Raw genomic sequence first — 26,279 nt, 5'->3', positions numbered from 1 at the left:
TAAAGACCAACACCACCACACACAGCACAGCAGATCCTACCCATGCAGCAAAATCAGCTCATAAATTCACTAGTCAGAATACAAACTGAGTCTAAATAAACAAGATGTGGAAGGGTTGGGGAAAGAAACAGAGGGCTGAAGTGATTCTGTCACAGTCATCTAGCAAGTCAGTGACAGAAGTAAGAACAGAAACCCTGTCTGGTGTCCTATCCACTGGACCATGCTGACCCACATAGAAATGTGGGGTGGGATTTTTAAAAAAGTGTAAGTGATTTAGGAATACAAGTCCCATGGAGCTTCTATTCCTAAATCACTAAGAGTGGGATTTTCAGAACCTTCTATGAGCATTAAGGCTACGCAACCGAAGATTATTCTGACCTGGGAGCAATATGTTAGAATAAGGAAGTGAACCCAACTGGGTGGGAGGGGTGGGGGAGAGAGAAATTGATTTAGTTTGAAATAGTAATATCATAGTGAATAAACATGGTGTTTATACTGAACTCTCTGCCAAGGTGCTCAGTTCTCTGCATAACAATATAAACCAGATTGTAATGAAAACTAGCCTCAAACAAGTAAAACCAGTCCAGGGGAGTCTAATGGAAAAACAGCTGGAAGGGATGGGATTTATAAAGGATAAGTAATGATTGTATCAAAACAAGAGCTATCTGAGAAATGGTGGGGAACCGGAGAAAGGAATCATGAAAATTTTGTCAATTTTTCTGTTTTTTTAAAATGATTTTGAAATGTCAAAATTCAAAAAAAAATTCATCTCACTCTATTAGAATTCACCACTGAGATGCTTCCTTAAAAGTACAGTGGTAATAATTATAATTAAATAATAGTAATACCATCTAGTTCTTATGTAGCACTTTCAATCAGTAGATTTCAAAGTGCTCTATAAAGGAAGTCAGTGTTGTTTTCCCCATTTTACAGCTGGAGAAACTCAGACACAGAAAGCTGAAATGAGATGCCCAAGGTCACACAATGAGTCCAAAGCAGCATCAGAAAGAGAAGCAAGGAGTCCTGTCTCTCCTCTTGTTCTAATTCTTTACAGACGTAAATACTGAAGGGGGGGGGGGGAGGCTTAGGGGGAGAAAGAGAGAGAGAGAGCGGAGTTTTGAGGTGAGATGAAGTGAGACAGGGAAGAGTTGGTAATAGCAATAACAGTAGGTTTTTGCTTCTGTACTCTCAACTGTTTTTATTTGTTCTTTAATTGCTGTACTGTGGTGCCATCTACTGGGCGTCTCATGATTCTGTAGTAACAACTACTGATACTGAAGATTTCTGTTGTAAAAATAAGACTAATGCTAAATTGAAGAGGTGAAATAAACACAAATTTAATTAACTCTTATGATTTTTATAGGACTATTTAAAAGAACCGCAGACTGGTATTACTTCCTACCCAGCAGAGCTGACCAAGCCTAGAGGCTCAGTGGAAATCATGGCTGCAAAACACTTTGCAGTGGAAAAAGAATGTGAGCATTCCACACTCCTCAAAGAGGATGCGGCAGATTTGACAACAGCTTCATCGACATTAATAAGCATTACTAGAAAAATAGGATAATTAACTCAGAGAGAGAATCAAAAGGTGGGTAAGCATCTGCAGGAGACTACAACAGGTCATACTGAATGGTCGCCTGTCAGGCTGGAGGGAGGTTATGAGTGGAGTTCCTCAGAGACTGGTCTTGTGACCAGTCTCACTTAACATTTTCATTAATGACTTTGGCACAAAAAGGTGAGTGTGCTAATAAAATTTGTGGGTGACAGAAAGTTGGGAGGTATTGCCAATATGGAAGACCAGAAAATAATAGAAGAAGATTTGGACGACCTTGAAAACTGCAGTAATAGAAATGGGATGAAATTTAATACTGCAATGTGCAAGGCCTTACACTTAGAGTCTAACAACAAGAATTTTTCCTATGAGCTGGGGATTTATCGATTGGAAGCGACAGAAGGAGAAAGACCTGTGTATATTAGTTGATTACAGGATGACTATGAGCCACCAATGTTATGTGGCCATGAAAAAGACTAATGTGATCCTAGGATGCATTAGGTGAGGTATTTCTGGTAGAGATAGGGAAGTGTTAGTAGTGTTATACAAGGCATTGATGAGACATCATCTGGAATACTGTGTGCAATTCTGGTCTCCCATGTTTAAGAAAGATGAATTCAAACTGAAACAGATGCAGAGAAGGGGTGCAATAGGATGATCACAGGATTGGAGAACATACCTTATGAGAGGAAACTTAAGGAGCTTAGCTTGTATAGTCTACCCAAATGAAGGCTGAAGGGAGATATGATTGCTCTTTTAAACACATCAGAGGGTATTTAAGTTAAGGGCCAATGCTGGCACTAGAACAAATGATTATAAACTGGCCATTAACAAGTTTATGCTTGAAATTAGATGAAGATTCCTAATCATCAGAGGAGTGACGTTCTGGAATCATCAGAGGAGTGACGTTCTAAGGGGAGTAGTGTAGGCAAAAAACCTAACTGGTTTCAAGACTGAGCTTGATAAATTTATGGAGGGGATGGTATGATGAGATTGCCTACAATGGAATATGGCTCATCCACAACTGCTATTATCAAATGTGTGTAACAGCCAGAGAAGGGACACTAGAGATGGAGGGTTATGAGTTGCTACAGTAAATTTTTTCCCAGGTATCTGGCTGGTGAGTCTTGCCCCCATACTCAGTGTCTAATTGGTCGCCATATTGGGGTGGGGAAGGAATTTTCCCCCAGGTCACATTAGCAGAGACGCTGGCAGTTTTTTCACTTTCCTCTACAGCATCGGGCACAGGTCACTTGCTGGTTTAAAATTGAGTAAATGGTAACTTGAAGTCTTTAAATCAAGATTTGAGGACTTCAGTAACTCAGCAGAGGTTATGTGCCTACTACAGGAGAGGGAAGGTGAGGTTCTGTGCCTACAGTGTGCAGGAGGTCAGACTAGATCATGATGGTTCCTTCTGTCCTCAAAGTCTTTGAAACTTATCCAGTATCACACAACTTATCAATGGCATAGCCAGGAATAGAATGAATGCAGGTCTTCTGATTCCAGTGCCCTATCCACTAGAGACTAGACCATGCTGCCTATGTGTGTGCACCACTCTCATTGATTTATACAGGATGTGTGGGTACTGTCTTGTCCTGAAAATCAAACTATTTATTTATATGCCCTAATATTGTTTTAGTTGCCTAACTTTGAGCTCCCACATTTGAAATTGTTTGCCTTAATCTCTCTGTGCCTCAGTTTCCCATCTGACAAAAGGAGATTTAAATGCTTAATAATGTCTGTAAAGCACATTGAGGTCTGTTGATGGAAAACATACTAGCTAAGTGCAAAGTTCATCAGGATAGAACACAATCAAACATTTAACCAAGGTAGCAGTACTGAGATTTCACTCTTCTTTCCAAAAAAAAAAAAAAAAAGGTATATAGTAGTATAATGAATAAATATGTAGACATACAAGGAGAATAATCTTCCTTTCAATAACACAGGTTTGTACAAAGAACCACTGAACATAAACCTTTCCCTGAAATATTAGGGAGGGAAGTTCTTCCCTGACCTGTGAGTCACTAAGGGCTGACTTTTAGGAGAAGAAAGCAAAATTTTCCACAGGGAGCTGATCCCATATTAGACTCTTAGGCAAGACCAACCATGGCCACTAGCAGATTCACCACTAGAGCCAAACGCACGGCCACGGGGGAAGTTGAACTGACAAACAGCTGCCGCTGCAGGGAACTTTCTTTGCAGTCCTTGACATCTGGCTCCTTCAGCTGCCAATTTCACCCTACCCCCAAGTGGTAACAGGAGACAGAAGTCAGTGTTGCAGGTAAGAGACTAGGAGGACAAAGCGGATCACAATTTGATGCAGCCAGAAGGTGGGGGATGTGCTTGGCTGGCTGCAGTCCAATGATTTGCATGCACAGATGAACCTTTTTTATTAGAACTTTATTTTAAAACTTCTCAGCTCTAGGAAGCGAAACTGAGAAGCAGATGACGGGAAGGACCAAAGGCTGGTTCTCAAGCAACTTTTTGGCCAATTTTGTAGCTCCAAGAGGTTTGGATACTTTGGCTAAGCATCCTCTGTAGAGCTTTGTGACTCAGCCTGAAGTGTCTTCGAAGCAACATACAAGGGTGTCTGTTCAAAAACATTGGACTGCAAGAAAGCTGTGGACTGAGCTACCCATTCAGTCACAGAATCAATGAGCATGAAAGCACTTCACAATGCTTCACTAGGACTCCAATAAGTGAACGTCGCCAGAATGGCACCAAACATTGGGAACTGGATAACTGGTAATAGGCTATGGAGTCTTTCAATTTCAGTTCAAATACAGCTCAGTGGGTAGTGATTAAACAAGAACTATACCTGGATCCAAACTTTCCCAAAGTTCAGGTGTGGTTCAGATATGGAGTTTTGGTTTGATTCATAATAAGATCAGCTGCAAAGCTTCTATCCCACTCCAAACTTTCCAAAGATTGTGAGTGTTCAGATTCAGTGCTTTGATTGAAATTGATAATTGATGGCTATTCAGTGGCCTAATGAGCTAGCAATCTCAGTCCACGTCTGAGTAGAACAGACTGTGACATCAGGAAAACTATCATCTTAATGGGTACTTATGACCCATGTAGTGATAATCTTGAAAGGGTTTATTTTAAAAAGAGCAGCTTTCAGATGGTACTAGAAACCATCCCTTCTGAAATGAGAAGAATTTGTTCCGATAATGTCAGACTTCGAACTTACCTTGGTCTAGCATGTGGTCACTTGATATCCTGCTGGAGAGCTTTGTGGGTGGAGTACTCTGGAAACCATAAATTTTTCTTCACTTATGCAATTCAGATAAACCATTAGCAAACATATTTGTTTACTTCACTCATCTCTGACCTCAGTTACTGTTGCTCCAAACTCAACATTGTTCATTGACACCCTTATTGAGTCTAGCAGAGGCCAAATAGTGAATGGACCAGGAGACTAAACAATGTTCTCACTTCTAGAAAGGATCCCTCCAGAGGAGAGCTAAGATATATTGGTGGGACAGTGTGGTGAAAAACTTGCATTATTCTCCAGTGGTGCTGCTGCTCCACAGATACATCAAAGATGTCATTCTCCAGGGTTGCCAATCTCTTACTATTGAGAGTCAGGAGGAAACTTTCCCTGGTGGGGCAGGTTATTCCATAATGGCCTATTGCATAGTTTCTTGCCTCTTCCTCTGAAGTATCTAGTACTGGCCACTGTTGGTGATAGATTACTGGGCTAAATGGATGTAACAGGATGTATTTGGCCTTAAAAAGCTCAGCTAGAAAGGGAGCTGCAGGAGGGAGGTTTTGGTGTCTGTGCTGGGCCTTGAAGCAGAGAGATGCAAAAGGAATGGCCTATGTAGCCTGCATTTTTTAGGGGAGTAGCTTTTGTGTTGAATTTATTTGTGGATTTTTTTATTTGAATTAGTTAACCGTGTCCTGTGGGAAGGGACTGAAAGATACTTTGAAGTGTTGTTAATTCTTCAGGGGCTGGGAAGACAGGCCAGCAGCTTACAATGGACACCCACCTGGTTTCAGCAAGGATGTCAATTGCTGTTTTCCAGTTTGGCATCTTTCAAGAGTTCACTTCAAAATTAAATTAAAACACATAGGGATTGCATGCGTGTTTTCTAGAAATGGAGAAGATATGCTTTTAAAACAACTTGTTCAGAATCTTCTTTTGCAGGTAAATAACTCAGAATGCTTTGTTTTAAAACTTGGCTTGTATCTAGAACTCAGTGAAGAAAACGTAAACATTTTCTCCATTTTTAAAAATTGCAATGGAATTTTTTGCATGAAATTATATATACCTCTGAATAGTTATAGTTCAAACACTGTAATATCGAATGTTTGCGTGAGAATTAGAAAGTGAAACTGACTAGAAACCAACCCTAAACAATGTGAAATTAATCTGAAAAATCTGGTAATGATGCTTACCTTCTTTTGTAAAGCACTTAAAGATTTACTGATGAAAAGTGCTATACAAGATCTTGGTATTATTATTATTTATTATTACTATTATATTAATCATCCAAGCTGAGACATAATCAAAAAGTGAACAAGCTAATTCATTTTTTTTTTTAAAATCTCAGTTAATGATTGACTGTAGTGTTAGCAATGCAGGAGAAGATATTTTTTAACCTGACAGTATTCCTTTAACAGAGATCTTTTGCCCTGGACATACATGATTAGCTAGAGCAGATGTGTCAACTAGTACTTTTTAAAAACCACCACTAGGTGGCAGAATGAAATTAATAATTCTTACAACTAAACAGACTGAGAGGGCTACTACCCCTCTGGAATTCTTACAACAATATTTAAACTTTTGCAAAAACAAAGGAATCTGAAACAGACAGGGCCTGTTTGGCTTACTGTAATCCAAATAAATAATATTTTGTAATTGCTTATGTTTCAGCAAACTTTGTCATCCTGTTGCTTTTATTGTCTTCACCTGATTACATACAGTGTAATTAGAGCTAGAACATGGCTACTCAAAAGAGGTAAATTACATAACATGGTTATATCTGCAAGTAAGAATGGTTTTCAGATGATGCCTCAAAATATATTGATGCAGAAGGTCAGCATTGATGTGGGAAGAAGATGAAGGTTTGGAATGCATTTGAACTCTGACCCCTCAGTTACTTTGTCACCTCCAAAAAAAAAAAATTCCCTTTAAATCTCTCCTATTTTAAAGGTAAGACTATGGACGCCTTTTGCAGCTGGTTCAAACCTTCAGGAGCTCTGACACTGAAAAGAATGGGAGAGAACTGCTGCTGAGTTTTACAGGATGAAACTTTTATAGAGCTGAACTGTTTCATGTGTCTTTAAGAGATACTCAAACTGGACCCAGTTATGTTCCCACTAAAGTCAATGGGAGCAGAATCAAATCCACTTCTGATCTGATCTGAGTGTTCTTTCAGCACTAGACTTACAAAGAGCCAGCTGAGATTTGCTAGGAATCCTATATTTGTGACACTTTCTTGGATGTTACTGAAAAGAAAAGATGAGAAGAATTGTGCCCACCCAACCTCCTCCTACCACCCATTGATGTTGCTGGCATGGGAGCACTCCTGAGAGTTGGATGGGTCAGGCTTCACATTGCTGATCTGATCCACAAATGCTGACCACCAAGGAGTTAGGAAATGAGCCTCCTCTGGCTCCATCATACCCCATATGATACAAGAACTTCCCAGTCAGTATGAATTCTGAGCAGAGTGATGCTTCATGCCTGGGTGTATATAGCTGGCCTTTGGAAAAGAGACACACACAGCGGGTCAAATCTTCAGCTGGTGTAAATCAGAATTGCTCCACTGAAGTAAATGGAATGATACTGGTTGGTACCAGCTGGAGATCTGTCCCAGGGTCTGAAATGTAAGATTGGTCTACAATTGCTGTCCCTTGGCTTTGGCCATGGAGGGTCTGTCTTCTCTGCACAGTTATCCTGGTTTTAGCTTGGCCTCGGGGAGGTGCAGGAGCACATGCGCCTGGCAGCGTGGGGAACAGGGCATCAGCACCTGGGCAGGGGGATGGGGGCATTGGCACATGGTGTGCCAGCCTCCAGGGGTGGGGGGAAGCACAGGGCACCAGGCACCAGCTGCTGAGGAAGGGCAGTAGGAAATATCAGGATGCCCCTTCACAGCCTGGAGCGAGCTGCTCCCCTACCCCCTGGCTGCCAAGTCTCAGTAGCTCCCCTTGAGCCCCTCTCCTATCTCCCTTCCCCTTCCCCCTCTCTCCTCATTCTTCTTGAGCTTCCGCCCCACTGGTGATGGGTACTCAGCAAATAAAGCCACAATAAAATACAGGCAGATATGTTCACGCCTTTTGGTTAATATCATGTGCAATATCAGTGAAAATCAGCTACAGCCTCTCTGCGAGGATTCTTGCCCTTGTGGGGGAATTGACATAGTCATCTAATATCTCTTTAACATTATTCATTCCACTGATCACAACTTTTGGGATATGTTTCAAGAGTTTTTTGAGGTTTGTTAGTGCGATATTTCCAGTTTTCCATGAGGTGGCAGAGTTTAATAGTGAACTTGCTTTTTTAGATATTTTCTGACTGTTCAACTAGTTCAGTCTTGTTACCAACTTTTTAGTTAAATTGTGTCATGTCTAAACTAAAAAATAAAATACAATGGATTTGATGATGCACTTTATGCAATCCATATATAATCCAGCCAGTATTCTGATTTAATTATTAATCATGATTTATTTACATTAGAGTAGTGCCTAGACTCCCCAGCCGAGACCAGGGTCTCATTAAAGAGTGTACAGGCCCACAGTGAGAGGCAGTTCTTGAAAAGATCACAGTCTAAAGAGACAAGAAACAAAGTATAATTTGGTGTATCAGTGTAATCAAAGTATAATCAGTTGGGGAGCCGAAGCTCAGAGAGATTAGGTGACTTGCCAAAGATGATATGGGAAGGCTGGGACTGGAACAAAGGCCTTCTGAGTCCCAGTCTAGTGACTTAACCCCACAACTATCTTTCCTCTCTGAAAACCAAGAGAATCAAACTTGCTTTCTAAGGGCTGGATAATCGCCTCTAGAACTTAAAAGAGCAGGACTGTCCACAAGCTCTGTTTGTGTATACCTGGCCACCATCACTGAATTCCACCCCAAGATAAAAGATCATTCCATATTTACCCACCCACTAACAAAAAGATTCCTTAAGGACCTTCAAAGCATGTATCCTCAAACAAATGTTGGAATCCCAGGCTAGTTTTGCACTGTCTCAATGTTCCCCTATTTGAGCCCTTGGCAACATGCTCCTACATACACCTATCAAAGAAAACAGCATTTCTCATCACCATCTGATCTGCCCGACAAGTAGGAGAAATAGGTGCTCTCATGGCATACCTGCCGTACACAAACTTTCACAAAGACAAGGTCACATTACGACCACATCCGAAATTCTTACCCAAGTGCATCTTACGTCCTCTTTCTGTCTAAGCCAACCTATCCACCTTCCCTCCTTCCCAAAGCGTTGTGGCAACCAACATGAAGCCATGCTGCACACTTTGGGTGTCAGACAAGAGTTAGCCTTTTACCTTGACAGAACAAAAATCTCTCAGATATTTGCCACACTTACGTGTCTCTACTGCTGAAAGATCAAGGAGAGCAGCCTTATCCAAACATTGCTTCTCCAAATGGATCTCACAGTGCACTTTTGCTACCAATGACACATACTTCGAATCCCACTTGGAACTCGAACGCATTCCACTTAGTTGCTGTCTACCTTGATTGCCTTTCTAAACAACGTGCCGATTACTGACATTTGAAAAGCTGGACATCCAAAGACACTTTTAGCCAATACTTTTCCATTACCCATGACTTGGCATCAAATGCCCTACTAGGACGTACTGTCCTATCATCACTGGTATACGTTGCTTCGAAGCCCCTTCCTTCCATCTAGGGGCTCTGCTCTACAGTCACGTAGAGTGGAGCATCCATAGAGCTACTACTCAAAGAAGTGCAGTAACTGAGATTCTTCAAGATGTGTATCCACAGGGGTGTTCCACTACCAGCCCTCCTCCCTTCTGCTTCAGAGTTTTAAATGTAGACTCAGTGATAGAGAAGGAGCTAAGGGCTGCTGGCCCGCACAGCGCTATATAGACGCTGCTCACGGCTACCAAAGATCTCCAATCCCAGGCATAGAGGGTGCTACTGCAACTACAGTGGAGCATCCATAGGGGAACACATCCTGAAGAACCTCAATTATTGCAGTGGGTGAGTAACCGTCTCTTGCATAGCAAGGGCTAGAAGTAAAAGGCATGATTCTGACTTCATGGCACCAACTCCAGGAACGTCAGTGAAGTTGCTACTGCTTTATCCGAACATAAGCAAGATCAGAATCAGACCCAGGGATTTCTCCCTGATTGATTTATTTTTGTATAATGCAGTCATTTATTTTTGTATAATGAGCTGCTGTCACCACCCCTCCCACATTCACAGCATAGTAATTCAGCTGTATTAGTGTGAGCCACTAGTCAAGGTCTCTCTGGCTGAAACTACAGCACAGCTGATTTCACATGCCCAGATCAAACAGCAATCTGAATTCAAGATCCAGTAGTTGCAAAGCAGCCATTGGCACCTGAAATTTCACTTCCAAAAGAACATCATGTGTGAACTCTGCATACAGAGGCAAATAGGAAATGGCACTTTTGTGTCACATCTGTGATGCACAGCTCCATCAGCAAAGGGTGCACTTTAACTGATATATATGGGTATGATGATGGACTAAGGATTTCTCACAAGCTGGAGAAATTTTCACTGATCACTGCTGGGAGCAATCATTTATTTTTGCAAGTCAGGTCTTGCTTTCCAAAATCTAGTGCCCATGTGCAAAAATGGGTTTGCCTCTCACTCATACTAATCAATGGAGCTTTCAGCAGTCAGGATCAGATTGCCAGTGATTTCTAATGTCTTTTCATACGCAGGAAAGAATCTTCCACCTTTTTGAGAACCAGATAAGGAATTTAACAGCTTGCAGAGTGCTAATTAGAGCCAATTACAACTTGAATGATCTGCATTGCCACTAACATGCCACAGTGGCAGGCACACCAAAGTCATTACATGAATCTTAAAAGAAGGCATGCCTGGTAGAGCTCACTGTGTCCTGGAAAGATGGTGATTTTACTTCTGCATGTGTCTGATTTGGACACGTCTTCAAAGATCCACGGGCAATGACTGGATATATTGATCAAGAGAATTCCACTGTCTAGCATTACTAAAAGAGTTATCTCTCCCCTGCTAAGGGCCATAACCTAATCTCCCATCATTACTTTGGCATATGTCAGGTTTCCAAGGCAATTGTCTTTGTTGGTCTTTAGTTGTATTTTTTTCTTCCTTCGGATCCTGCTAGTTTGCTAACATAAAATGCAGATTTGCAGATCCGCCTGTAGGGGAGAGATTTAGCTATGCACCGCATTTTACAAGTCCAGCAAAACTAGCAATGTGGAAACATCTACTTTTCCTCACCTGTGGCCATTGCTTCAATTCCAGGGCCCGTTTCATGAAAATTCCCCTGTGTACCCATCAATAATTTGTGGCGTGAGTCACTTGTAAAGATTGTGTTTTGACTACATATAAACAGAAGGTCCCGAGAAAACTATCAGAATTTATCCAATGAAAGTCTGAAGGCTGGTGGTATTTTGTTTGAATGTAATCAAAATAAAATAATGCCAGATTATGTAACAAGTACTGTCAATATATCTACCACAGTTCTTGGTAAGACAGAGCTCCCATTGAAGACAATGGAAGTTTTGTCTGAATAAGGACGGAACATCTTACCGGTGGATGTGCTTATGTATCACTAGCCATAGACTATGTGCACTTCCACTCTCAACCAATAGGAGAGCAGTAGGCAAATACACAGAGAACAAGAAGGGAGAAGAGAAGAGTATGAGGGGATGGTTTCACCTCTGTCTATAATCCGCTGCTTGATTATGAGATATATGTCAGGTGAAAAAGAAGTGGGAGGAGGAGAGCCTCAGAGAGTCAGAGAGACAGATCAATTACTAAATGAAATGGTGATCTGTGAAATTTTCATGGGCAAGGGCTAGTGTAGCACCTAAATAGGTCACTGCAATGCTCATTGGATATGTAAATGGATACCTAAGCCATCTCCAGTACATAAGAACGACCACACTGGTCAGACCAATGGTCCATCTAACCCTGTATCCTGTCTTCCAACAATGGTCAATGCCAGGTGCTTCAGAGGAAATGAATAGAATAGGTTATCATCAAGTAATCCATCGCATTGGCCATTCCCAGTCTCTGGCAAACAGCAATCCCTGCCTATCCTGGCTAATAGCCATTGATGGACCTATCCTCCATGAACTGATCTAGTTCTTTATTGAACCCTGTTATAGTCTTGGCCTTCACAACATCCTCTGGCAAGTAGTTCCACAGGTTGATTGTGTGTTGTCAAGAAATACTTCCTTTTGTTCATTTTAAACTGCTGCCTATTAATTTAAAGTGTGTTGTGTGAAGAAATACTTCCTTTTGTTCATTTTAAACCTGCTGCCTATTAATTTCATTTGGTGACCCCTGTTTTTGTGTTATCAGAAGGAGTAAATAACACTTCCTTATTTACTTTCTCCACACCAGTCATGATTTTATAGACCTCTATCATAGCCCCCCTTAGTTGTCTCTTTTCCAAGCTGAAAAGTCCCAGTCTTATTAATCTCTCCTCATATGGAAGCTTTTCCATACCCCTAGTCATTTTTATTGCCCTTTTCTGTACCTTTTTTAATTCCAATATATCTTTTTTGAGATGGGGCAACCAGATCTGCATGCAGTATTCAAGATGTGGGCATACCATGGATTTATAAAGAGGCAGTACAATATTTTCTCTTATTATCTATCCTTTTCCTAATGATTCCCAACATTGTTAGCTTTTTTTGACTGCCACTTCACATTGCGTGGATGTTTTCAGAGAATTAGATACAATGACTTCAGGATCTCTTTCTTGAACAACAGCTAATTTAGACCCCATCATTTGGTATGTATAGTTGGGGTTATGTTTTCCAATGTGCATTACTTTGCATTTATCAACACTGAATTTCATCTGCCATTTTGTTGCCCAGTCACTCAGTTTTGTGAGAGCTCTTGTAACTCTTCGCAGTCTGCTTTGGACTTAACTATCTTGAGTAGTTTTGTACCATCTGCAAATTTTGCCACCTCACTATTGAACCCTTTTTGCAGATCATTTATGAATATATTGAACAGCAGTGGTCCCAGCACAGACCTCTAGGGACACCACTATTTACTTCCCTCCGTTCTGAAAACTGATAATTTATTCCCACCCTTTGTTTCCTATCTTTTAACCAGCTACTGATTCAGGAAGAGGATCTTCCCTCTTATCCTATTACCACTTACTTTGCTTACTATCTAAGTATGACCAATGCAGCAGGGAGAAACAGTTTACTTCTGGCAAGACATTACCAATGGATCTTTCTTACCCTCTGGTACCTAGCAAAATGGCTTCTTCAGTACCGCATAAGTCTCAGCAGCCTCATACTACTCCAAAGAGGAGCTACCCCCTGGGGTGGTTTGCCTATACTGGTTCAAACTGTGTTTTCCAGCGACCGAGAGATAAAGAACTTGGGATATATAAAAGCGGATTTAAACAGACTTAGAATTGTCCTTTTGATTCGCAAATGTACAGGATCTATCATCCTTAGAGGACCTCAATGCTTGCTGAAGGGTTGGAAGGGACGTTGGTCTGCCAGACTCGCCGTGTGGCAAATGGGTGATTTCTGATATGTTTAGTAAGCATGTAGGAACTTCTGTTGTTTTTTTTTAAAATGTTTTCTCTGTTTTTCCCCTACAATTAAATGTACTTTGCTTTGGAAGAGCTGTGCGGTAACTTGTGACTGCTGGCACACACTGGTTATTGTCCTCAGAGAGAAAGCACAGCCCTCCCAGCTGCTGGCCCTTAGGCAGACTGGCTTGTCGAGGGATATCAGAGTGGATGGCAGGGGGCTGTGCAGTCTTTAAACCCTAGTCAGAAGGGAGTGAGTCAAGGATCCCTGCCCAGAGACAGATGATGGCTGGATTCCAGAGACCTGACTGGGCACTCCTGGAGTGCACACCAGAGAGGGAAACTGAATGGAGGGGGTTACTCTGAAGCTGTGACAATGGGCACCATCCAATGGCATTGATTGCAATACTGTCTGTCATATCACACAGTGACCTAATGAATTGGTCTGGTACTGTAAGACATTAAGACATTCAGATAATGATTACCGGGTGGATAATCCTGCTGAATGGACTTTGTAGGTTTGACTTCTAGCCTGGAGAGCTACTTGTGTTTCCTTTTCTGTATATTCTTTCATCCAATGCAGTGAAATTATTCAGCGTTATATGCATCAATAAACTCCTGATAATAGCCTGCACTGCTCTTTCTGCTAGGATCCCATAGGCTTTCATAAGCAAAGCAAAGTCAGGCCAGGTCAGTGCAGTTCTTGGATGGGAACATGAAGGAACATGTAGCTGCTTCTGGAAGTGCTGGGTGAACCAGGTGATGGCACTCTTTGCTCTGAGTCAGTATTGACCTGCTGCCCCAGCAAGTTGTTAAAGGGACCTGATTGGCTGGATGTGCTGTCTTTCAGAGAAGCTGCGGTCCCGACCACTTCGTTTATTGAAGATCCTTTTGTATGAGCTGTTTCCTGACCAAATTCTGGTCTGGGTAAATGAATTGTGTTTATAAATAAGGTCTCTTGCACGTGATTTGGTTATTGTATGAGATTCACATCCTGCCCTATCTTGGGCTGTATACAATACCAATCAATCACCATTGTATTTAGGAACTGAGAACTGTCTTGAGACACTGGTGAGCATTGTTAAACAGGTGCTGCATTTTGCCTCAGAGGTGGCTGCATTTCTGTGGTGGGTGAGATGATCCCTGTATACTTGTTGCTGACCTTACAAGGGTGTTGTGAGATTCAATTAGTTAATATGGGAGTGTGTAATTAAATGAGAAACTCACAAGAGCTGATTAAAGCTGCTGTTTGGCTTACATCTCATTTACAGTGGAAACTTGTAAGTCCTTATGGGAATCCAACTACATAACCTGACCACTGTTGCCAGAGATTATTCTTGTGTGGTCAGAGGAAAAAATGTTGTTGTGGCACAAGAGAATGTTTTCCAGTTAGACTTTGTTCATGTCAAGAATATCACATATTGTTTGAATATATAGTGTAGCTTTGTGAAAAGGACACCACCCATAACTGCTGGCATCTGATTGCAGGATTTAGTGGGAGCAATAGCAGCTGGTCTGCTATTGGTCAATCCTGATGCCTCTAAGCCATACTGGGATTGGTTGGTGGAGTACTACCCTGAAAAGGCAGTGCTAGGCAGAACCAGAACTCCTCCTGCTCTGTCTCTAGCCCCCACACAATGGACAGGATGCTCAGGACTTGAATAGGGAAAGGGGAGAAGGATGACCAGCATTGCTGGACAGGTTCCCGTTAGGTATTATCTTCTTGAAGGATTGAATTTATTAATAAAGCTGCACCTGCTTGACTGTAATTAACGTTTGCCTCCACCCCAATTTATTCTTTACAAGGGTTAATTTGACTAACCGCCAGTTTGAGTGTTAGAAACTACATCCAGATCCATAGAACAGTGAGTTTCTCAAATCAAGTATGTACATAGTAGCAAAATCTCAATGATCCAAGGTGAGAGTGAGTTCTGGCAAGTAATGCAATGCCAAGGTTAGCAAAGGCTGAATGCAGCAGAACCAGTAGTAAATTGTTTTTGGAAAGCCGTTTTAGATCTCTGGTGCCAATGCCTCCTTATAAGTGATCACTAAAAATAGTTCCTCAACAAGGCCTATTTTAAGGTTAACGATGTCTCTTCCGTAGAATAGTGTCTATCATGCTGAGGGAATCTCAGAACACTTCACAAACATCTCAATATTGTAATGTCGGCCACGTGTAAGGCGGAATGTGACACATCAAATGATGCACATCAACACTGCCCAATAGGTTAGTACAAGAAATGAAGAACAGTGTATCTACTAGAAACTGCAGGGGAGCAGGGTGGGGCAGGATTTAAATGTGCAGAAGGTGCTACAATGAGAATTTGGCTAGGACAGTGGATCTGACATCCCTACCCTTGTGAAAACTGCTGTGGGATTTCTAATCACCCGCTGTGTGTTATCCAAAAGACAGCAATGGTTGTAATTTGTTATCTCAGGTAACAAAGATACTGGGATAGTAACGTAATAGCTGAAGACATTGTTTTCCAATCCAAATAGCTCTTATAGTCTACAGGCCATATTTTACACAGCTGCTGACAGTTTACTTTTAGACTTTTCCTTTGTCTTGCATACAAGAGCTTGTTTGTATGTAAGTTGTATGTGCTGTTTGCTTGCTCTGGGGAGGCACAATCCTGCAAAATTTTGAGGACCTTTTAGCCCCAGTGACTTCTCTGAAAGTGGAGGTATCCTAATACAGGAGACATACAAAATCTTTCAGGATCAGGCTCCAGGTACATCTGAGCATATGCAGTAATTCTCTTCCTGCCTTTGAACCTGATCCAAAACCCGTTGGAGTCCGTGGAAAGACACCCATTGACTAAAATGGGATTTGGATCAGGCCCTTTGTGTCACGCTAGTACCGGATTTTTTCCCCCCATGCTATAAAGTGGAACTAAGGTCACATGATGCTGTTCCAGCTAATCAGAATTGAGAATTTTAGCAATAGTACATGAAAAGATTAATTGGCCTTTGAATTATGTGAATACTGTACCAATTCAAATGATTCTGCACACTCTCTGTCAACATGAGATTAAACATTTTTTGCTCCAAGGCAGCTTTGTGCTAAACATTTCTCTTACCACTGGGCTTGTAGAATTAGGAGCTAGGTATTAGGTGAACTAGACAATTTCCCTGTCTCCCTTCTCCTACCACCCAGGATTGTTCTCTACACTTTTTATTTTTAGTGCTTTGTTCACTCTAGTTTTGAATGTCTCAAGTGATGGGGCTTCGCATCTCTTGCTTTATTATTAGTAGAAATACAGTAAGTTTGTATTTATTCTGGTACTGGAAAAAAAAATTCTCCTCTTCAAATACAATTTAAATCTGTAAAACTGTGTATCAGAAATAATGGACTGAGATCGGCGGATAATTAGCCCACTATATAAATACATTTCAGGCTTTTCATGGAAATCAGTGTGGTCATTGCTTGTCATCTTCTGCTTGTGTCATTATTCCATAAACATTCTAAGTGGCTAAACACTCTTGTGGTGTGGCTGTGCACCATTAAATAGCTGCCATCTTCTACCCCAAACATGGCTGCATTTCAATGGCGCATGAATGATTCTAACAGTATTTATACATACGCGTATAATATAGCGAACCTATAATCCCACTGGCCTAATTCATGAGAAGTGAATGGAACATCTTGTGTGAGTAAGGGTAGAAAGATTTGGTCTCTATATTGTAAAACACTTGAGATCTTTCAGGTAGAATGGAGTTATGTATATGTAAGATCTCTCTAGCTATCTATCCCCATTAGCCTAAAAAACCTAATATTATGGAAAGGAGAGAGAGAAAGAGGTATAATCTATGTAGGCAAACTTGATGATGTGTATTTTAATAGAAATAATTTTTGTTTTTGTGGATGTGCCTCTTTATAGCATCTGAGCTCCCAAAGTACATCTAAAATGTGCTTGCCAATTAACTAGTTTATGGGTAGTCAGTATTAGAGCTGTCAGTAACAATTTTTTTGGTTCATCTACCAAACTGAAAAATAAAATATAATAAAAAAAATTCATGTTCGCTGGAAATACTTTTTTGTTTGTTTTTTTAGATAAATGAAAAAACAAAACAAAAATTTGATTTTGGGTTGACTGAAATATTTCAATCAACCCAAAATGAAATGTGTAATTTCATTTTCAGGCTTTATAAGCTTTTTTTTTTTTTAAAAAAAAATAGATTTAGGCAAATTTCAAAACAAAATGTTGCTTTGAAATGAAATATCAAATTGTTTCATTTTGTCTTTTAAAAAAATAATTATTTTGCATGTGAAACAATTTACTGAATTCAATACCAATTTCAAATACTTTCGGCTGACCTAAAACAGCATGATTCAGCAAATAAAATATTTGTCCAAAAAATTTTGCTCAGCTCTAGTCGATATGCATATTTATTTGTAATACATATGTATACCTTTATCTTTCAAATGTTTCATGTGATATTCAATTCAAAAGAGTACCCAAACAGTACCTCTTGCCATAATGTATTGGTAAAATGTGTCTACTTATCTTCATCAGAAGAGGAAGCATCCTGTTCACAAAATCAAAACCTATTTAACATGATATAAATTCTTCCTATGTTGGCTATTTTGATTGTGTTTCATTCACGAATAGCACCCGATGACAAGTATGTACAGTTGAGAACTTACAGAAATGGGGTATTTGAGCATTAATCATTCATGATAGCTCTTCATAAAAGAAACATAAGGGAAAACAAGAGTAAGAAACCCAAGTTTTCTGAACGGTACTTTAAAGTAACACTAGTTCCAGCAACCAGATATTTTCACCTTTAGTCAAAATATGATTCAGTTGATAACTAAAATATACATTAAAACTCCAGGCAATGCAGGAGAACAAGAGGCAGCAGAGTAATATTTAACATACACCCAAAAATACTAAAGCCTCCACTTTCTGAAATAATAATAATAAAAAAAAAAGTCATTTGCTGACTGCAAAACTGATTGTTGTAAAAGAAACTCCTGAAATGACCTGATATGAGAATCACAATTTCCTGTGTCACAGGTTAGTGAGAAATTGCTTTTTTACAGCCTAACAATTCAAGGAATAACGACCTAACATTGTTCCACTGTGAATTGGGGCCAAGAGATATATTTTTGCAGGTAGCAACAAATAAGAACAAACCCTTGCAAAAAACAAGGATGCATAAATCCTAACGCACACCAGAGAATTCCCATGTTTTGACATAAACAATCTAAACAATATAACCAATTTGAAATATATTAGGCATGATTGCAAATATTATTTGTCTCTTCGGCAAAGAGGGGCTAGACCTTGATGGGCAGTGGTGTATGAAGACTATTACTTGGGGACACAGGCCTGCTCCATTTCTACATTGTATTATCACTAGATTATTCACCAAGTAAGATGGAAATTCAAGCCTGATAAAGTTCCAGATTTCATTTTACATCCAGTATCTCATGCTGTCGATGCCGTGTTTCATGTGCTGACGGTCATATTTCATGGTTATCATGAGAAGCTGGCCAAGATTTAGAAAAGTGTCTAGTGATTTTGGGTGCCCAATTTGAGACATCCTAAAGGGGCCTGATTTTCAGAAAGTGCAGAGCACCTGCCCTCTGAAAAGTTGAGTACTCAAAATCACCAGGCATTTTTGAAAATCGTAGCCATTATTCAGTTTCCATGGGCCACTCCCAATGGTAGGAGATGATATCTCAAGAAAGAAAACAACAGTATGTGAGAACTATGTGATGTGGTGATGGAGTCATGTTCCCACTCTCATCATTCTATTATTAATTTACATCTTCCACAAATTCTGCTACAGATGAGATTAGTCCAGTAGTCACTTGCTTTGCAGAAATGGCACTAAAAAGAACTGCCCCCTTGTTTGTAATTGTGAGAGAAGACTGTCCCCAGAAGGGTTGACTCAGTGAAGCAAAGAGCATGGCACAATGAAAAGATTTCAATACCTCTTTAGAAACAGACAGGGCAAAGGGAAAGGGAAAAGGGTCATCTGTATTTGAAGTAGACATACTTGTTGAGGCAGCATACACTCCTGAGTTCAAGTTCCAGGTCTGTCAGTGACTCATTATCTGTCCTTGGGCAAAGCACATCATCTGTCTGTGCCTCAGTTTCCCCATCTGTATTTACCTACTTCAAAGGAGTTTAAGGATTAATATGTAAAGGGTTTTGAAAATAAATACTAAGTATTATTACTGCCACTGGCAACCCTTGATGATGTTTAAATATTTAAGTTGTTTAATTTTCGGTCATAATACTGTAAATTATACATTGCTCAATCCCAAGGATGGTTAGCTGGGGTTTGGGAATTGATCAGGGCCTCGATATTCTACAAGATCCAACAAGTTCTCTTGCTGACCTCTGGGGTTAGCGCAAAGTCTATTCCCTAATGGAATTTAAAAATGGATGCCAAATTCCAAGAGGTCTAATTAATTTCATATTTGAAAGCAGGGGTTTATTTCCTCCAGTTGCCTTGTCCATCTGCTGATTGCCTGGTGTTGCTTTATATACCTGTTTATCATTTACCTCCCACATGTACCATTTTGTGTATCTCATCCCCTCTCCCAACCCCACCCTCAAATGTCTGCACAACTCCTTTGACCCAGTTCTTTAAAATAGATTTACTTTGAAAGAGTGAAGGGCCAGGAGGAACATTAGCAATTTGAAATTTGTACACCCACTGGCATGCTGCCCCTTTCCTGTTCCCAAACACTCCTAAGATAGAGCAGTCATTATGCCCAGTATGTTTACTAACTCAAGTGGGTACAGTTACGTGGAAGGATATCATGACTATGAAAACCTACTGATTGGCATAAGAAAAGTTGTCCATAAATAATTTAACTTTGTGTGGCCACCTACCTCAAAGCAAAGGGCTTATGCCCTCATTTCTGAAATGCCAGGTATTTCTCTAGCTTTGTGTGACTAGGATGTGTAATTTTCATACTTCTAAACTGGAAATATAGATAGTGTGGTAGAGAGAGACCCAAATCAGAATAGCTAATCTTAAACCCTTTATATTTTGGGGTATAGGAGCTTTGGGTTCAGATTCCTAGATCAGAACCTGCCCCTAAAACTTTGGTTCTGGGTCACAGCCAAAATGGAAGAGGGCCTATTTTCTAGTTCAGATATGGTAAGATCTTGAAAGAACAACTCCAGGTGTCTGACACTGTCTTATTCTAACCCAATTAAGGCCTCAGTTAAGCAAAGCCACATAAGCATGTGCTTAAAGTTAAGCACACACTTCAATGCTTTGCTGAATTGGGAGCCGTGCCTCTAGCTCAGTTCTAAACTAAATAAATGCAAACATGGTCTTCTTAGCCCATTTAGGGTAGATACCACATACCAATGGGATACTTTAAAGATATTGTCACTTTCCTGACCTATATTATAGTTGCAGGCAAAGGAAATGGAGAGAATGGATCCTTCAGGTAGAAAACAAAAGAATGTCTTAAGGAAGCTAGTGTTGAAATGAGACTTTCTGGTAGTTTAAATGTCTGTACTTGGTGGAGAATAGTGAGGGAACATGTAACGGTTTGAACAAGCTGCCACATACAAAAAGATGGTTCCTGCCCCAGAGAGCATACAATCTAAGACAAGAGACAGCAGGTAGACACAGACAGGGGAGGACAAGGGAACAATGAGACAATATTGGTCAGCATGCTAAGCAGTGGTATTACAAATGGTGTTTAGTTACAGCTATGACTTTCCTCTGGGTTGTAGGGTTTCTATTTTTTAAATAAAAAACAACTTGTGTATTTTGTGCCAAAAATCTCCTCCATCCTCCCAATCAACTCCTTTTGGCTATGATGTGCTTTGTGGTTAATTTGTTAAACATCATAGGTATGCGTGTTGCTGTATAGGCATGAGCCTAATTCGGCCTATAGTCCCTGCCCCATGGAGCTAAATCAGACACAGATAATATGGCAGAGCCACATGAAGATCTTATGTATGTAATAGTGATAATTCTACAAGGAATAATTTGAAGTCTTCATCCCAAAAGAGAACTACATTTGAATACAGGGCTCTGATCCTCCAATTGACTGGGTGCATGCAGACTGTTGCAAGACTGGGGCCTAAATCTGTAACTTGAGTCAATAGTTTTGGAGCCAGAGCTGAATATTTAACTGTGACGTTGTTGGTAACAGCTACCAAAGTGCATTCACTGTTTTCCTTTTGAGATTTTTGAAATGGCCTACTGGGTATATCAGCAGGATGGTCCTTCCTTCTGGTGGGAAAATCTTTAGAGAAAAGTTCTAAAGAAGCAAATCAAAGATAAATTTCCACAGTTTTTTTTCAACCTTCCTATAGAATTTAATAGAGGATTATCTCCCTGCTATATGGTTTACAAAAACACAACTATTCTCTTTAAAGTCTGATCCAGCTTCTATTGAGGTAAATTGGAATCATTCCACTGACTTTAACAGAAGTTGGATCAGGTACCAAATAACAGCTGGTCAGAATTTTCCAAATGTTGATGATTTTTGCATTGCTGAGATTTTGAATTTCAATTGAAAATGCTGATGATGTTTTTGGAATACCCCGTCCCTAATGCTTCAACCATCTCTAGCAATTTCATCAATTTAAAGGAAATTATGCATAAGGGGTAGGATGTAAGAACAGATGGAAGAGCCTAGAATTTGACCCCAGATTCCTATTTTGATTTTTTTCATTTACGTCAAATGCCAGTTCATTCTTTATATCTTTTTCATATGACACCTGGAGAAGACAAAAAGGGAACACTCTAGTGAACAGATTACAAAACGAAAGAACTGTGTGAACTAGGGATGAGAAAAGCAGTTCAGAGAATATAAAAACTGACCCAAACATTTAGTCCAAAATCCAAACAAGCTTCTTTGAGATCTGAAAAACTTTTCTTACAATTAAAACATACATACATTTCACACAGCTTTATACTTGATGTTGGCCAATAGATGTCAAAATACCATGAAAGAGACTCTTCTTGCAGCCAGACCTTCAGAAGGAGGTGATCAAGGAGTCAGATCGTCAGCTGATGTAAATTGGTGTAGCTCCATTGAATTCAGTGGACATATATCAGTTTACATCATCTGAGGCTCTGGCCTAAGATGTTCAGTGAAGATTTGGATAAACATCCAGCATTTTCATTTCCTAGTGATAGTGCTATATAAAATTATTTAGATAGATACAAACTTTTGGGTGCTCAGCTAGATGGAATTGTTGAATCTTTTGAGATTCAACCATCGCCAGTAACCTCAAAAATGGGAAAAGTTTTCAGCATAATCTTGATGCCGTGGGTCACTCTTTTCCAATGAAATTGCACATGTGCATCTATGAGCTGCATATTATGCCATATTGCTAAAATACTGCTCAGGATCAATCCCTCTTTCTTTCTTTCTTAAAAATATGCCCACCCAAAACTCTGGGCACCTGTACACTTATAAATATACAATAATAATTGAGGATCAATGTCCCACAAAGTGATCCCTTTCCAGATCCTATTCAAACCTTCTGTCCAATCAGCCCTCCCTGGATCTCTCCCACCCACATCCCATCATTCCTCCACACTAAGAAAAACCTAGGAGACCAAGTGAATATTGTGATACGATCTGAAGATGAACAAATTCTTTTTTTAGAGAATCAAACTGGTAAATGCATTCCATGTAAGGAGCCCCTTTTTAAAACTCATGCAGAGAAGAGGAAATCTTTGTTCCTGCCAGAACAGACTTTGCCCCTGTGGAAATCAAAAACTCAATCTGAAGTGATCTTTAGTACAAAGTACAATGAAAGCTTCTGTCAATGAAAAATTATATCTCCAGGTGGAGTCAGAGTTGAGGGTTAGACAAGCTGTTTATTGCCCAGAACTGGTCTGCTAACTAGGACTTCATGAATGTGATGGTGGAAGAAAAGGACCTCTTCCTGCACAGGCCTGGCATAAGTTTTAAAATACTTGGGCACAAATGAGTTGACTCAGCCAAGGATTATCACTGCTGGCACTCTAGCTGTCTCCCCAGCACCTCCCTCTACTTCATCTTTCTCAGGGCAGCAGTATGCCCAGGTGTCCCATGAAGACAAAGCTGGAAGAGGATGCTTAGGAGACACACAGTACTAGTCATGGACAAAAGATTGCTGTAAGAATGTCCTACTAGGCCATTGATAGGATGGTCCGTTGGCTGTTCAGTCCTTCTCAAAATCATCTGAATGAAATAAATAGCACAAGAAATGATGCCCTTAAGCAGTAGTCTTTTACTGCCATCCAAAGGTTAAGGCCAAAACTTTCAAACTTGAGTGCTTCAAGTTCAGGCATCCAGATAAGTAGTCTGATTTTTAAAGGTGCTTTGTGAAGTGGATCTGACAGTCTAGCTGGACTGTATGCAACACAAGTCAGGAGGGAGGAAGGTTTGCCAAGGTGGCATAAAGCTCTATCTTGCACTCTTCCGCACGGAGACACTGTGAGCTGAGCTAATCCACGGGCAGAAATTAGAGCAGCCCAAGGGACTGAAACTGCAGCTGGGGATTGGTGTAGCATAGTGTCAGGCCAGACATGTCCCATTTACTCTGGTCATGTCCTTATACTAGTAGCTAGGAAGGAGGTGGAGCAGGAGCCTTTACAGCACTGGATGTAATCCTTTCAGGGTCAGATACTCTGACTCTATGAACAGATTCTGTGTGAAGCCACACAGCATCTCGCTGTAGGGATTTTATAAAATTGTAATAAACCCCATAGCCAAAGAAATTAAAACAAAGACCAAGCTTATTGCCATAGGTAGCCCAGATTGGTGATCCTGTATGTTAAAAGATTAATAAAATTGGACTTTTCAGCTTGGAAAAGAGATGACTAAGAGGAGGATATGATAGAGGTCTATAAAATCATGACTGATGTGGAGAAAGTAAAAAAGGAACTATTATTTACTTCTCATAACACAAGAACTAGGGGTCACCCAAGGAAATGAATAGGCAGCAGGTTTAAAACAAACAAAATAAAGTATTTCTTCACACAATGCACAGTCAACCTGTGGAACTCTTTGCCAGAGGATTTTGTGAAGGCCAAGACTATAACAGGGTTAAAAAAAAAACTAGATAAATTCATGGAGGATAGGTCCATCAAAGGCTATTAGTCAGGATGGGCAGGGATGCAAAACCATGATCTGAAATGTCCCTAGCCTCTGTTTGCCAGAAGCTGGGAATGGGCAACAGGGGATGGATCACTTGATGATTACCTTTTCTGTTCATTCCCTCTGAAGCACCTGGCATTGGCCGCTGTCAGAAGACAGGATATTGGGCTAGATGGACCATTGGTCTCACCCAGTATGGCCATTCTTATGTTCTAAAACTGCTGCATTTCTCACTCAGTAATATATCTGAAACAGCTCCATACACACTAAGATATTTTATGTTGTCCCCCCCTCCCGCGCCAGTAGAGTCTCACTTGCAAAACATATGGGGATTAAAAGAAATAATATGCTTAGAGGGAAAGGTTAGTTAATAAGATTTAGGGAAAATCTTTAATGAATACTTATCCTACTAAAGATCTTTCTGAAATCTACATCTGTTTGTTTGCAGACACTTGGGGCAAATTGTCCATTGAGAATTTACACCTGCTGAGAATCTTGCCCCTCTTGATCCAACAAGTTGGTGAGTGTTTTTCCATAGACATCAATAGCAGTTGGTTCAGACCTCTACACAGTATGAAAACAGACAGCAGAGAATCCATTGTCTGTGTTTTGCTGTGTGGACTTGAAACTCTTCTATTCCACCACTTCCCTAACTTGTGTGGTTATTGATTGTAAAATGTTGTCCATTAGAAATGTCCGTTACAAGAAACGGATGCACTGTTGCTCTTTTAAAAAATAAAGCATTGTAGGGCCTGATCCAAAATCTATTAAAATCAGTTAGCATCTCTTTATTTAATGGGTTATGTATGGATCAGGCCCTTAGTGCATGTGGTAATCACATCTAGATGAGCTTTAATATTGTGTTTACCTGCTACTGCATGTGAACAAAAGCAACGAGCTGCATAAAGGCAAGAAACCACACACAGCCTTCAAGAGTTTGGAACATTTCAGAGATAACATTTTATTCGTGTTGCTGCAGTATTTTTCCATGTACCATAGACTTAAAGCCAGCTGTATTCCACTTCTGTTACCGCAGAAGATACCAGTGGGTTGTTTAACAGCCCAGTTAGGAGTCTCAGAAGTAATGCAAACTTTAGGCTTAGCTTCTTAACTGAGTTCCAAATACTCCAAGTTAAAAATAAAAGTTACTGAAAAGCCAGAGCCCACTTAGCTATCAGTCCAACTGTAGTCTGCAACTAAGCAATGAATCCAAGTTGCTTAGAAGTGACTTCACACAAACCCAAACTTTCTTTGCCAAAAAAATTAGGGGTGTTTTGTTTGTTTTGTTTCAGATTATTTCCATCTGGTTGAAAAAACTACCAGGGAGTGTGAGAGAGAATTCAGACTGGATACAATGTGCCAGCTAAACTAACTGATTGCCCAGAATGGACAGGGGGCTACTGAAACCAGGTATGCATGGCACTCATTCCTACCTATTCACAAACCCCACGATGGGCCAGGGGCGAGGAAATCAACCTGGCCAGAGCAAGGGAATCTGACAGGTTTCTTGGAGGGAATTTTAGCTACTTTTCCTCCTCCGCTGTGCTGCTCTACTCCAGTATGTGAGAAAGCCCAGCCCATCTGGAGCAGCAAATGGTGCAATTCACTGGGGGGGAGGATTAGAGTGAAAACAGATCCGGCATTGGATTTTGACTATGGAGATCATCTGACTTGAGTTAACAAACCCCAATTCAATTTAAAAGAGTGGGAGAGAAAAGTTTTTTTTTCCCTCCCCCTTCTGTTTTTAACTTTCCTCTTGTGTCGGTGCTTGAAAGACAAAAGCTCCTCTCTCCTCCCCCTGCAGTCGTCCTAAACTTTAGCCTGTGTGTGTGTGTGTGTGTGCGTGTCGGTGTCCTACACTGGGATGATGGATGGCAGAAGCGCAGAAACACGCCAGCAGCAGCAGAGG

The 26,279-nt window shown here is 40.4% G+C and overlaps 1 long non-coding RNA gene across 1 annotated transcript; it reads left to right on the top strand.

Moving 5' to 3' along the window:
• Nucleotides 1-1,494: 1,494 nt before the first annotated feature.
• LOC137154245 (uncharacterized) lies at nt 1,495-25,768 on the top strand. The gene is made up of 3 exons (XR_010920173.1): nt 1,495-1,588; nt 24,819-24,890; nt 25,663-25,768. It is a non-coding gene; the product is annotated as an uncharacterized lncRNA (long non-coding RNA).
• Nucleotides 25,769-26,279: the final 511 nt, after the last annotated feature.

The sequence above is a fragment of the Emydura macquarii genome, unplaced genomic scaffold, assembly GCF_026122565.2.
Source record: "Emydura macquarii macquarii isolate MOO-44397 ecotype Brisbane River unplaced genomic scaffold, CSIRO-AGI_Emac_v2 contig_1253, whole genome shotgun sequence".
Classification (NCBI taxonomy): Eukaryota; Metazoa; Chordata; order Testudines; family Chelidae; genus Emydura; species Emydura macquarii.
This window is presented reverse-complemented; position numbering and strand designations above follow the sequence as displayed.